Source organism: Conger conger, chromosome 17 (genome assembly GCF_963514075.1).
Source record: "Conger conger chromosome 17, fConCon1.1, whole genome shotgun sequence".
Lineage (NCBI taxonomy): Eukaryota > Metazoa > Chordata > Actinopteri > Anguilliformes > Congridae > Conger > Conger conger.
Genome location: NC_083776.1, coordinates 18787869 through 18800204, shown reverse-complemented (window position 1 = coordinate 18800204; position 12336 = coordinate 18787869).

Genomic DNA, 12336 nt, shown 5'->3' with positions numbered 1-12336 from the left:
CAAGAGTACTCAAGGAAATGAAAGGGCTAAATGTTAACTTTCAGATTGATGCCAGGTGCTCTTTGGAAAAGAGTGCTAATGCAACTGACAAATGAAACATCAAGTGCACAGAGTGCCTTGGACCCATGTCAACGTGGAAGCACAATTGTGTTCTGTTAGCTTCCATAATGTTGCTATCTTCCATAACATATTCCATCTTTCTCAGAAAGTATGGAATACTTTGCTGAAGTTGATTCAACACAGAGGAGCTTAAATCTGTCTTATTTAAGATATTTACTGAATAGGATATCTATATTTTTTCTGTGCTTTTAAACTGTTTTTCAACGGCCCTATTCATTTGTTGTGCATTGTACTGTGTGTGAACCTGACCAGATTGAGAGAAGAAAGGAGCACATAATTTGCCGTAATGTGCACAAAAGCCCTATGATAACAATTACCTTCTGTCTTTAGACAAGCTAAGATTAAGGGTGGGCTTCAGGAGAATCATGTGAGATTTGAATGTGCCGTATTTAATAAGATAATGACTAAAGCAAGACACAAAATAATTGGATGGTTTTTTTCTTCCTCTGAATTGATGATATTATCTTTAGGTTGAGGGTCTTGTGTGGGCGGCTGGCTGTTTGAGATGAATCATACCTCAATTAAAGGGTAACTTTACAATACATTTTATGATCTTTAGTATTAATATGATCTGTACTCATCTTAATAAAAGGCTTATTGTTTGTTTTAGTAAGTACAAACGCAAGTTACTTTGAAATGTTTTCATGACATTTTTATTGTGTTGTTAAGGTAATTCTTGACTCTCTATTTTTTTCTCTGGATTGAAGAGAATGACATTTTCTAATTCTTCTAATCTCTGTCTCAATCGCTTGAAGGTACAATAGGTAATTTCGGACTCCTAACGGTCAAGAGAGGAATTGCAGCAATGAACTCCCTCAAACCACAACATGCACTGTTTTGGAAAATTGACAGTGACAAACGCGACTGCCGTCTTTTCAAAGTATTCTAGTAAGAAAATGTTCCCCGAACAGGTGACTTTATGAAATGTTGACTTTTGTGTGCTGCACAACACTATTTATGTTTTGTCTTTTTGAAGTTTTCACTTTAGCAAACCAACTATATTATGAGCAAGCAACCTATTTGGCTATGGAACTAGCTGGCTCTATAACTAAGATATGATAGTGTACCACAAACGATGCAACTGCAACTTACAGTTTGAGACAAATAAAAGTATAGCTAATCACGCATGATTCAACAAGGGATAAAAGGAACGTATAGCTGCCCAAATTGCACTCTAGACAAGCGACCACTGAAACTGTATACTACTGCTTATTATCCAAACGAAGAATACATATCTAGTTATAAAACGATACCAGTTCGTTATCGGTATTATCTAGTTATGTAGTGTTCGCCTGGATAATAAGCAATAGTATACAGCGTAGTTTCAGCGATAGCTTGTCGAGAGTGCAATTTGGGCAGGCTATCCAAATAAGCCCCCACGCCATTGGCTGTGACAATTAGAATCAATTTTCAACCAATGAGCTTGAATTATTTTATAGCTGTACAATGTTTTGGTACAGAGTGACGGCCTGTCAAGTGTATAATTTGAAACCAGAATTTAAGGACGATAACACATGCAGAGCGTGGGTCCACATATCAGTGAGTCTTTTTCAACGATAGGAAGGGATTTGCACTGGTTTTAACTAAAAAATGATTTAAGTGCATAAATACAGTCATAAATAAGTATCTGGTGCCAGAAAGCATCCCCATTGAAGTCCATTAAAAAGTATGACTTTACCCTGGCAAATGTCTATTATTTTGGACAGTACTTTTCTATTATAAAATGTCTTCACACTGAACTAATTACTCTCCAGGGACCTATTTTATCTGAGCTGCACAGAATCATTTCTATTAATTCCTTCCTGTTTAGGTGCCCAGTGTGCAAGCTATGGCACCGAAAAAGCCTCATAGTCAAACATGACAGCCTCCATGAAGTGGCTTCTCACTCCATTGAGCGGCTCCCATAGGAATCCATGGAACCGGTACGTGAAGCTATCTCTACTTCTTATACATCTCACTGGTCCATGTGGGTCTCCTCTGGGTACTCTGGTTTCTTCCAACAATCCAAAGACATGCAGGTTAGGCCAGTTGGAGAGTCTAAATAGCCCCTGGATGTGTGTGTGAGTGAATGTAGTGCACCCCCTCTGATGGATTGGTGACATGTCCAGAGTGTATGCCTCTTGCCCAATGCATGCTGGGATAGGCTACAGCCCCACCACGACCCTTACCAGGAGTAAGCGCGTGAGGTAATGAGTGGATGGATGGATAACTTGCTCAGCACCATTCGACCTACAGGTAGTCTTTCCAAAACGGCAGTCCTCTTCCTCACAGTGTAGGTACTGGAAATGTGAAGTTGTGACTGGAAATGTGACTGGACAAAGCACTGCTGGATAATTTAATTTGGATGAACAGTAAAAATGACTCAGGCCTGGTAGGTGAGTCATCCCACTGTGATGTGAATATCCTGGCAGATATTGTTTTGGGCTTGTACTGGAAATATCATTTTCTTCTCTCAGATAGAAAGTATTTGCTTGTTTTAAGTTATTTATGCTTAACAAGTGAAATTGTCTTAGTTTGTCTCATTTCATGTGTCTCACTTAATTGGTCATCTTTGTATCATAGTTACCAAACAAGTAGCGGTAATGAGATTTAAGTCTCAAATGTAAGACTAAAATAAGTTGTTAAGATTGATGTTTTGTTTTTTTGTGTGTGTAGCCCTGTTTGACTCGGAGGTCAAGCCAGTGATTGGCTGGAGTGTGAGACGTTTCACATTGGGACGTTGTGATTGGATGTTGCTGGTGCTGGTGATGCGGAGAGGTAAGGCTTAAGTTGGGGCGATATGGCTTAGGCAGTAAGAGCAGTCGTCTGGCAGTCAGAGGGTTGCCGGTTTGATCCCCCGCCCAGGCTGTGTCGAAGTGTCACCTAACCCCCAAATGCTCCTGACAAGCTGGTTGGTGCCTTGCATGGCGGCCAATCGCAGTTGGTGTGTGAGTGTGTGTATGAATGGGTGAATGAGAAGCATCAATTGTACAGCGCTTTGGATAAAGGCGCTATATAAATGCCAACCATTTACCATTTAAGTTTAAATGTCTTGAGAGGTGTTTGTTTGTTTGGCTAATCTTGCTGCATGGCTCGTTGACATTGGTGTTTAGGCAACAACAGAAGAAGGAGGATCAGGTGATCTGTTGTGTCCTCCTTTTGTCAGAGCACTGCATCATAAAGTAAACCTGTTATATTCTTTATTTTTGATTCTGTTATAAAAAGAGGAGATTGAGAAAATTAGGAATCGAGGAGACCCTCAGAAGTAAAAGGTACTCTGATACAGCTGAGCTTGCCTATTTGAGTGGCACACACACACTTGCGCGCCTGAACACACACATGCACATGCACATGCACGAATGAGCACACACACACTCACACACACACACGCACACATGCATGCATGAATACACGCATGCATACACATACACACACATGCACACACGCATGTACATGCATACACATGCACACACGCATACATATACCCACACACAGCACACACATGCACACACACACACACACACACATACACACACACACACACACACACTAACAGGACTGTGGGAGGATTGCTGTTCTCTCTTTTTTCTAGCTCCGCCCCCCCTCTTGTCTGAGAGAAGTTTCTTCCACTTGACCTGAGTGTTGCAGATACTGCAGTGTGTGGGTGTGTGGTGTGTGTATGCAGTGTGTGTCTGAGCACCGTGCCATACCCTACGCCATCTCCACCTGCAGCATCCCCACCCCTCTGTCCAGCCTGGACTCTGTACCTGTGGGGGGACCACACTTTTAACAGCCGTGTTTCGCCTGTGTGCAGCTCTCAGGCATGGAGCCTGTGCTTGGGGGTGACAGCCTGCCCCGCGGGGCACAGATATCCAGGACAGGAAGCTGTGGGGACTTCTACCAGCCCAGTGTAAGTACCTGCCCCAAGGAAACTTCTGTCCATATTTAATCTTATAGAACGGAGGCAGGGATAGCGATAGCCAATGTGATTTATCAATAACCATGTTGCTTCCTTAACCCTTTGAAGAGTAGGGTTTTTTGGAATGTTTTATTTTTTCAAAATTCGAAGTCGGTGTTCTAGAACTCCAATGTTTTTAATTGCCAGTGATGGTTGTTACATCAGCGTTAGAATGTTCAGTTAAGAACATTCAGTTAAGAACAATGTTCTTCAGTTAAGAACATTCTAATTGCACGTTTGTGATCTCACACCTTCAAAAAGCCTTGCATGTCTCTGAAATGATCATCTATTGAGTTCTCTTCATAAGTGTGTTAATTAGCCTTTGCAGAAGCTTCTAGTCAGAGTTGTACGGTGGCAGCCTGCATGATGTACACTATATAGTGATGGCAAAGAGCTGTGGAAAAAGACTAAATAAGAGATATATAAAATGTGAGAAAGGAAAAGATTGTCAGTGTCAGTGTGTTAATAACTTAATTCATGTACACTGGCCTGTGGTATGTGTGTGCAGATAACTATGGATCTGCAGCAGATGCAATACCTAATTAACCAGGAATAGACACAGAAAGAGAACTATGTGTACTAGACATAATGTTCCCCGCTGTACAACTGATTCTACATGAATTCTACCTTATCCAACCTGTTCTACAGTTTCTTCTGAGGACCTTGGTATGCACTTCTTTGTTAGTATGCTAAATAGGATGTAATGTGAGGTAACAGTAGTCATGGATGTAATGTGAGGTAACAGTAGTCATGGATGTACTGTGAGGTAACAGTAGTCATGGATGTAATGTGAGGTAACAGTAGTCATGGATGTACTGTGAGGTAACAGTAGTCATGGATGTACTGTGAGGTAACAGTAGTCATGGATGTAATGTGAGGTAACAGTAGTCATGGATGTACTGTGAGGTAACAGTAGTCATGGATGTACTGTGAGGTAACAGTAGTCATGGATGTACTTTGAGGTAACAGTAGTCATGGATGTACTGTGAGGTAACAGTAGTCATGGATGTACTGTGAGGTAACAGTAGTCATGGATGTACTGTGAGGTAACAGTAGTCATGGATGTACTGTGAGGTAACAGTAGTCATGGATATACTGGGTCTGAGGTGTTGAGCAGCTGCTTGCTCGTCTTGGCGGATGCCGGGAGTGTGGAGGGGAAAGCTGTTTTCCGAGGGAATGTTTTATCTGTCCGATCTCTGGAGTCGCGCTCCCTGTGAATGTGGACATCGTTTCTCGCTCACTAAGGGGTATTCTGAGGGGGCCTGGGTCACAGGAGCACATGGACAATGAACCTGTCTCTCAGCGGAAGACCCTGTAATTACACCCACCTTCAAAGCATGGGGATATTATTACAGCTCATAAGCCTTAGAGATACACACACATACAGTGCACACATGCTCTCTATCACACACACACACACACACACACATATAGTACACACATGCTCTCTATCGCGCGCGCACACACACACATATAGTACACACATGCTCTCTATCGCGCACACACACACACACACATATAGTACACACATGCTCTCTATCGCGCGCGCACACACACACACACATAGTACACACATGCTCTCTATCTCACACACACACAAAGTGTACATACATGCTCTCTATCTCACACACACACACACACACACATACAGTACACACATGCTCTCTATCACACACACACACACACACACACACATACAGTACACACATGCTCTCTATCACACACACACACACACACACACACACACACACACACATACAGTACACACATGCTCTCTATCACACACACACACACACACACACACACATACAGTACACACATGCTCTCTATCGCACACACACACACACACACACACATACAGTACACACATGCTCTCTATCTCACACACACACAAAGTGTACATACATGCTCTCTATCTCACACACACACACACACACACACACATACAGTACACACATGCTCTCTATCACACACACACACATACAGTACATACATGCTCTCTATCTCACACACACACACACACACACATACAGTACACACATGCTCTCTATCACACACACACACACACACACACACACACATACAGTACACACATGCTCTCTATCACACACACACACACACACACACACATACAGTACACACATGCTCTCTATCGCACACACACACACACACACACACACACATATAGTACACACATGCTCTCTATCTCACACACACACACAAAGTGTACATACATGCTCTCTATCTCACACACACACCCACACACACATACAGTACACACATGCTCTCTATCACACACACACACACACACACACACATACAGTACACACATGCTCTCTATCGCACACACACACACACACACACATACAGTACACACATGCTCTCTATCTCACACACACACAAAGTGTACATACATGCTCTCTATCTCACACACACACACACACACACACATACAGTACACACATGCTCTCTATCACACACACACACATACAGTACATACATGCTCTCTATCTCACACACACACACACACACATACAGTACACACATGCTCTCTATCACACACACACACACACACACACACACACACATACAGTACACACATGCTCTCTATCACACACACACACACACACACACACACACACATACAGTACACACATGCTCTCTATCGCGCACACACACACACACACACACATATAGTACACACATGCTCTCTATCTCACACACACACAAAGTGTACATACATGCTCTCTATCTCACACACACACACACACACACACCCACACACACATACAGTACACACATGCTCTCTATCACACACACACACACACACACACACACATACAGTACACACATGCTCTCTATCACACACACACACACACACACACACACACACATACAGTACACACATGCTCTCTATCACACACACACACACACACATACTGTACACACATGCTGTACCGAACAAAGAAAAAAGACAGGTCTTTTTGTATTTTGATGGATTCGCATGCGTCTGACACGCAAGTTGCGCAATGCTGAAAACATGCAGCAATTTCATGTCCCTCTCAGAAGTGTGTCTGTCTGGAGCACTTCTCTGTCTGTCTCGGTATAGGTAGAGATGTCACACAGCTCCAGGTACTGCAGGCCTGGGGGGAGGGCTCATCAACACATTCCAGCAGGCACAGCAGTCCTTTGTTTGGGGCTTAATGAAATCACAGGAGCTTTAGTGGGGGAGTGCTCAGACTGTGTCATCATTACGGGTACTGGCAGGAAGTGATGGTGAGCAGGGGGGTGGGGGTGGGGGGTTAAATTGGAGAAATCCCATCTGACAGGTGTCTGGAGCTCACCTTAGGAGAGAAAGAGGAGGAAGAGGAAGAAAACGGGGGGGAAGAAGGAGAAAGGGCGGGAGTAAACAGGGGAGCGATGGACACAGCACACTCAGTAATGAAGTGACAGTGGAGGTACATTTGTTGTTCTTCAAGGATTTCCCAAATGTACCGTTAAAGTGCAGTAATGTTCTCCTTGGGTACACATGAGTACATTTTCCAAGCAAAAGAAGGTCCAAATTAATTATATATTGCTAGGGGTACAATTTTATGTACCATAGAGTACCGGCATTTTAGGCACTGTTCTTACCTTTATTTCCCAGAGTGCACTGTAACCCCAGGAAGCCCCATTCCCCCTCCCTTCCCCCACCACGGAGGAGATGTACACACACTCTGTATGACAGCTCAGCATCCTGCAGATCCAGCAGGGTCTGCCCTACATAACCGTTAAGCTAATCATTATCTGGAGCCAATTAACCTTTCTGTAGGTTACCTGTAGGACTTCTCTGTACTGAGGATCTGCAGAATGTTGGCCATTCACAGAGATGTGTACATATATACTGCTAGGGCCCCCGCTCTGGACAGCCGCAAAATGTCTGCTGACCCTGGCTGTATTCCTTCTGATTCATCGCTCATTCCTGTTTCTCTCCCTCCATCTCGAGGTCACTGGCTAGTCTCGCTGCCTGTTGAGGATTCCTGTAATAATATATTTGGCATAATAACTTTACCTTTACATACTATTGCCGTCTTGTTACCGTGACAAACACGGAATCCCGTCATGATGATGTCACCCCATCCACAGCTGCAGGAGAAGGGCTAGTGAGGTCATCCCAGATGTAGGAATTCTGTGGAATATAAATGCTAGTGGGAGCCCATTGTCTATTCCCTCTAGCAGATATCATCGATCATGGCCCTTGAATCCAAATCCAGCCCTGGTTTTCTTCATTCCCGGGTAATTACCTGAACAAGTAGTGCTACTGATTGGCCAGACTGTGTTCACCCCAGACTCCCAGGTAACAGGGGGTAGAACCAGCAGTTCTCGGCCCTCGAGGAGCATGAGATGACGACCCCTGTCCTACAGGGCCCCTTAATTCATTACCCTGTGTGGAGAGGAGGCGTCCTGCTTTCAGCTTCAAACAAACCAAGAGATTTACAACTTGCCACCATAATAATCATTGTTTTTATTTGAAGAGGCTTTGGATCGTTACCTTGGATTGGGGGTTAGGCATGGGGGCTAAAGACCCTGTATTGTAAAAGCACCTTGTTTCAGAGACCAAAAGTGTTGGACGGCCTTTTGTGCCTTTTGGCGTGGAGAGGTTTAAGGTTAAGATTGGATTTACAGTTATGAGGTTGAGAAAGTAATCGGACTGAAGCATTTCTAAAATTCTTTCCCAATATGGAGTTCCTCTTGCTGTGTGTGTGTCCGCGTGTCTGGGGTGTGTGACATTTCCCGCAGCATTACCATATCTAGGTACAACACGAGCCAGCGGTCTTCCTCAGCGGTGAAGGAACGCCGTTGGGAATTCCGGGGTCTCCCGTGAGTGGGAGTACGGCCTCGCACTCAGAATAACAGGCCGAAGATGAGATAAAAAAAAAAATAGCCACACAGCATTCTCAACAGACCGCAAATCAAGCACAAGGCAATCAGCGCTGGATAGCTGCGGTCATAAACCGGCACAGATAAAACCCTGTCAGCAGTGTTCACCAAAGACTTTGTGCAGCTGGTGCAGTGTCTTTAAACGAAATCTCTCTTCAGAGGTCCTTCATTTATAACATTTAAAACTGCTTTCGGGCGCGGAACGCTGAACACTACCGCATTAACGTTCCCAGAAAAGCTAGCGGCTTCTCTTGTTCATAGAAGCAATGGCTATTTCTTATTTTAACGGATTGATAGCATTCACACATGATGGTGCCAGAACCTAATTGTTGTTGAAACAAGTGCCTGTCAAATACTGACAATGCGCTGGAAGTAGGTCAAGAGCATAACCAGTACTGTACACAGTTCCAAAGAGGTCTGATTCTGTTAACTCTGGTGTATTTGCCAGAGAAACTAAAGCATGTAGCTGGCTAATAATGAACAAGTGAATCAATCATAACACCTTATGTCTGCCACGTTGCAATGTGCACGTACACCTAGGGGAACTTTTGTATAAGTATATGATTTGGATGTGTGATAGGGACAATATTAACTGTGTATCTAGTTAATATGATATAATACATAATATATGCTCTGTTACTTTCTTATTTTTATGCAGTAATAAGAAACAACACAGCTGGATGGATGTCATTGCAAATCAAGTTGAGTTTTGCATGTTTGATTTGATACTGATAATGGCTTTGTTCTCACTAATGAATGGAAGCCCGCACACTGATATGCTCCTCACACACCTTTAGAAAACCCACTGGGATGGAAACGTTGTCTTTATTAAAGGTGTGTAAGAAGCATCTCAGTCTGTGGGCTTTATGCTTCCTGCTTATGTGCTTTTCATCCCAACACCTTACTAAACTGGATGTGCGTATGCAGGAGATCTTTAATATTTGTTTTCACTAATGTCAATGCAGACATTAGACAAAGATTTCTGTTAACGGTACAAGTTCTGGAGGCAGTCAGTTCCCTGAGCGACTTTTCCCAAGTGCTACCTCGTGCTAACAGCCACGCATCCCCATTATACGGGAACATTGTTGACCGTTCCAGGGTGAAAAGGGTTAACTGCCTCATGATTTCAAGTGAATTCTCTCCTCTAAACCTGGTACACAAGTCTCCTATAACTGCCTTGGCAAAATATGAGTTCCTGAATTCATTATCAGAGTCAAGTGTAATTAATATTACTGAGTGGCGACATTAGCTCAGGAGGTAAGAGCGGTGTCGAAGTATCCCTGAGCATGACATCCAAACCCCAAATGCTCTCGACGAGCTGATTGGTACCTTGCATGGCAGCAAGTCGCCATTGGTGTGTGTGTGCGTGTGCGAATGGGTGAATGAGAGGCATCAATAAAAGCGCTATTTAAATACTGTCCATTTACCATTTACTGCTCCTACAGTAAGTTTAGTGAATGCATAAAATTGTTCTTAAATGCAAAAATGGGGAAAAACTATCTGGCAAGGCAGTGGTAGTTCTTGGATGGCCCACCCAACAGTGAAATGCTCGTAATTGTTGGCAGCTATGAGCTGTTCCACAGCCGTACAGAACGATAGGGGCTGTCGGCTGGCCAATCACCCGGCTACCTACGACCATTGCTGCTTATTACTGAGTACTTGAATTCATAACAAACCTGTAACTCATTTCAGTTGTAAAATACTATCAGCATTTCACAAAATAAATTGTGACTTTTTATGATATGTTTTTACTTTGTCCTCATTTCCTTTCTTGTTGTTTTTCCGAGAACCACATTGCATATAATTATCCATTTACAGAAGCAAATATTTACTGAATAAATTCAGGGTATGTCTAGAATTTTGGGTGCAGCAATGGAGCTAAACATAACCCCACAGGAACAACATGTTTTACTTGTTAATGATCAGGCTATGGTCTGTAAAACTACCTGACAAATGTACTCTCACTTATTTCACCAAACTAATTCTTATCTTCCAAAAGTACAATTAGCTTTATCTGGATAAGTAAAGATTCCTTAAATTTAGATGTGCATTGATGCTTCTCATTCACCCATTCACACACGAACAGCGATTGGTTGCCATGCAAGGCACGAACCAGCTCGTCAGGAGCATTTGTGGGTTAGATGTCTTGCTCAGTATCACTTCGCCCAGGGCGGGATCGAACCGCCAAACCTCCAACTGCCAGACGACCGCTCTTACCTCCTGAGCGGTAAGAGCCCATATATCTAATGGCCCATGTTATGAAGACAGCAACACGTCCCCCTCTTCGTGCAAATGTCTCGGGTCACTGTCTTTGGTGCGGTGGTGCTTGTTTTTGCCTGTTGTGAAAGATAGGTGCGGCGCTAGCCAAGTCTATTTCACATTCTTTCCTATTGTAGTACATCTTAACTGGAAGCTGCTGTAAGTCTGCCCTTCAGTCTATCCAGGACAAGAAGAGAAGTTTATGAAAGGCTAGAGTTGAACACGGGCTCAACCGTATAAATATTTATCTTTAAACTCTTTGAAATGAGACAAGTACAAAAAAGAATTTGAAAACGTGTAATAACAAGAACAGGACTTTCAGTCCATTTGAGCTTATTGCTTTTCAATAACCCTGAGTGAATCTGTCACTATGTTTATACTTGTTGTTTTATATCCCAGAGTCATAGTCCCGTAAGTAATTTGTTCATGCCTTCATAATATTTAGCTTGAGTAAAACGCTTTCTAGTGTCAGTATTGTTTGTTTTCACTTCTGTCCACAGGGTCATTTCTGTGAATTTTGTTTGGATTCGGTTTTATTGGATTCACTATTTGTCTCGTGACACGTGAAGCCTAATTCCCACTTTGTGCACAATAGATTACATTCACCAGTCGAACAATAGAATATTGCACTTGAGAAGGATTCAGTAGACATATATATTTTAGAATAAGCATATGCCGGAAAATCCGTATTATGCTAAATTGAACATAATGTAATTGCATTGGGAATCACAGAACTCGTACAAAAACGCCACGGTAAATCAAACGTTGCCGATAAATGTTGGCACAGAAACCATATGTCATAGGTGGATAAATCGTGAGGAATTATCTGGGGTGAGTTCTGTTTATTTTGACTCCTCCAGCTAATCTGAAGACTAAAATTGAAATTGGAACAGCGCTCCAAATACGACCCGACGAGGGCGTCATTATAGAAACCTGTGCCTGCTGCGAATCGCTGAGGCGCATTCCTCTGTCGCTGTAAGCGAGAGAAGGAGCACAGCCTGCGTAGTCATTCAGTGCGAGTAACGAGCGGGATGCGGAAGGCAGCGTAGACAGCTGGTCTCTCTCATCGTCAAACTGGGACTAAAAGGACGCTGCACTTG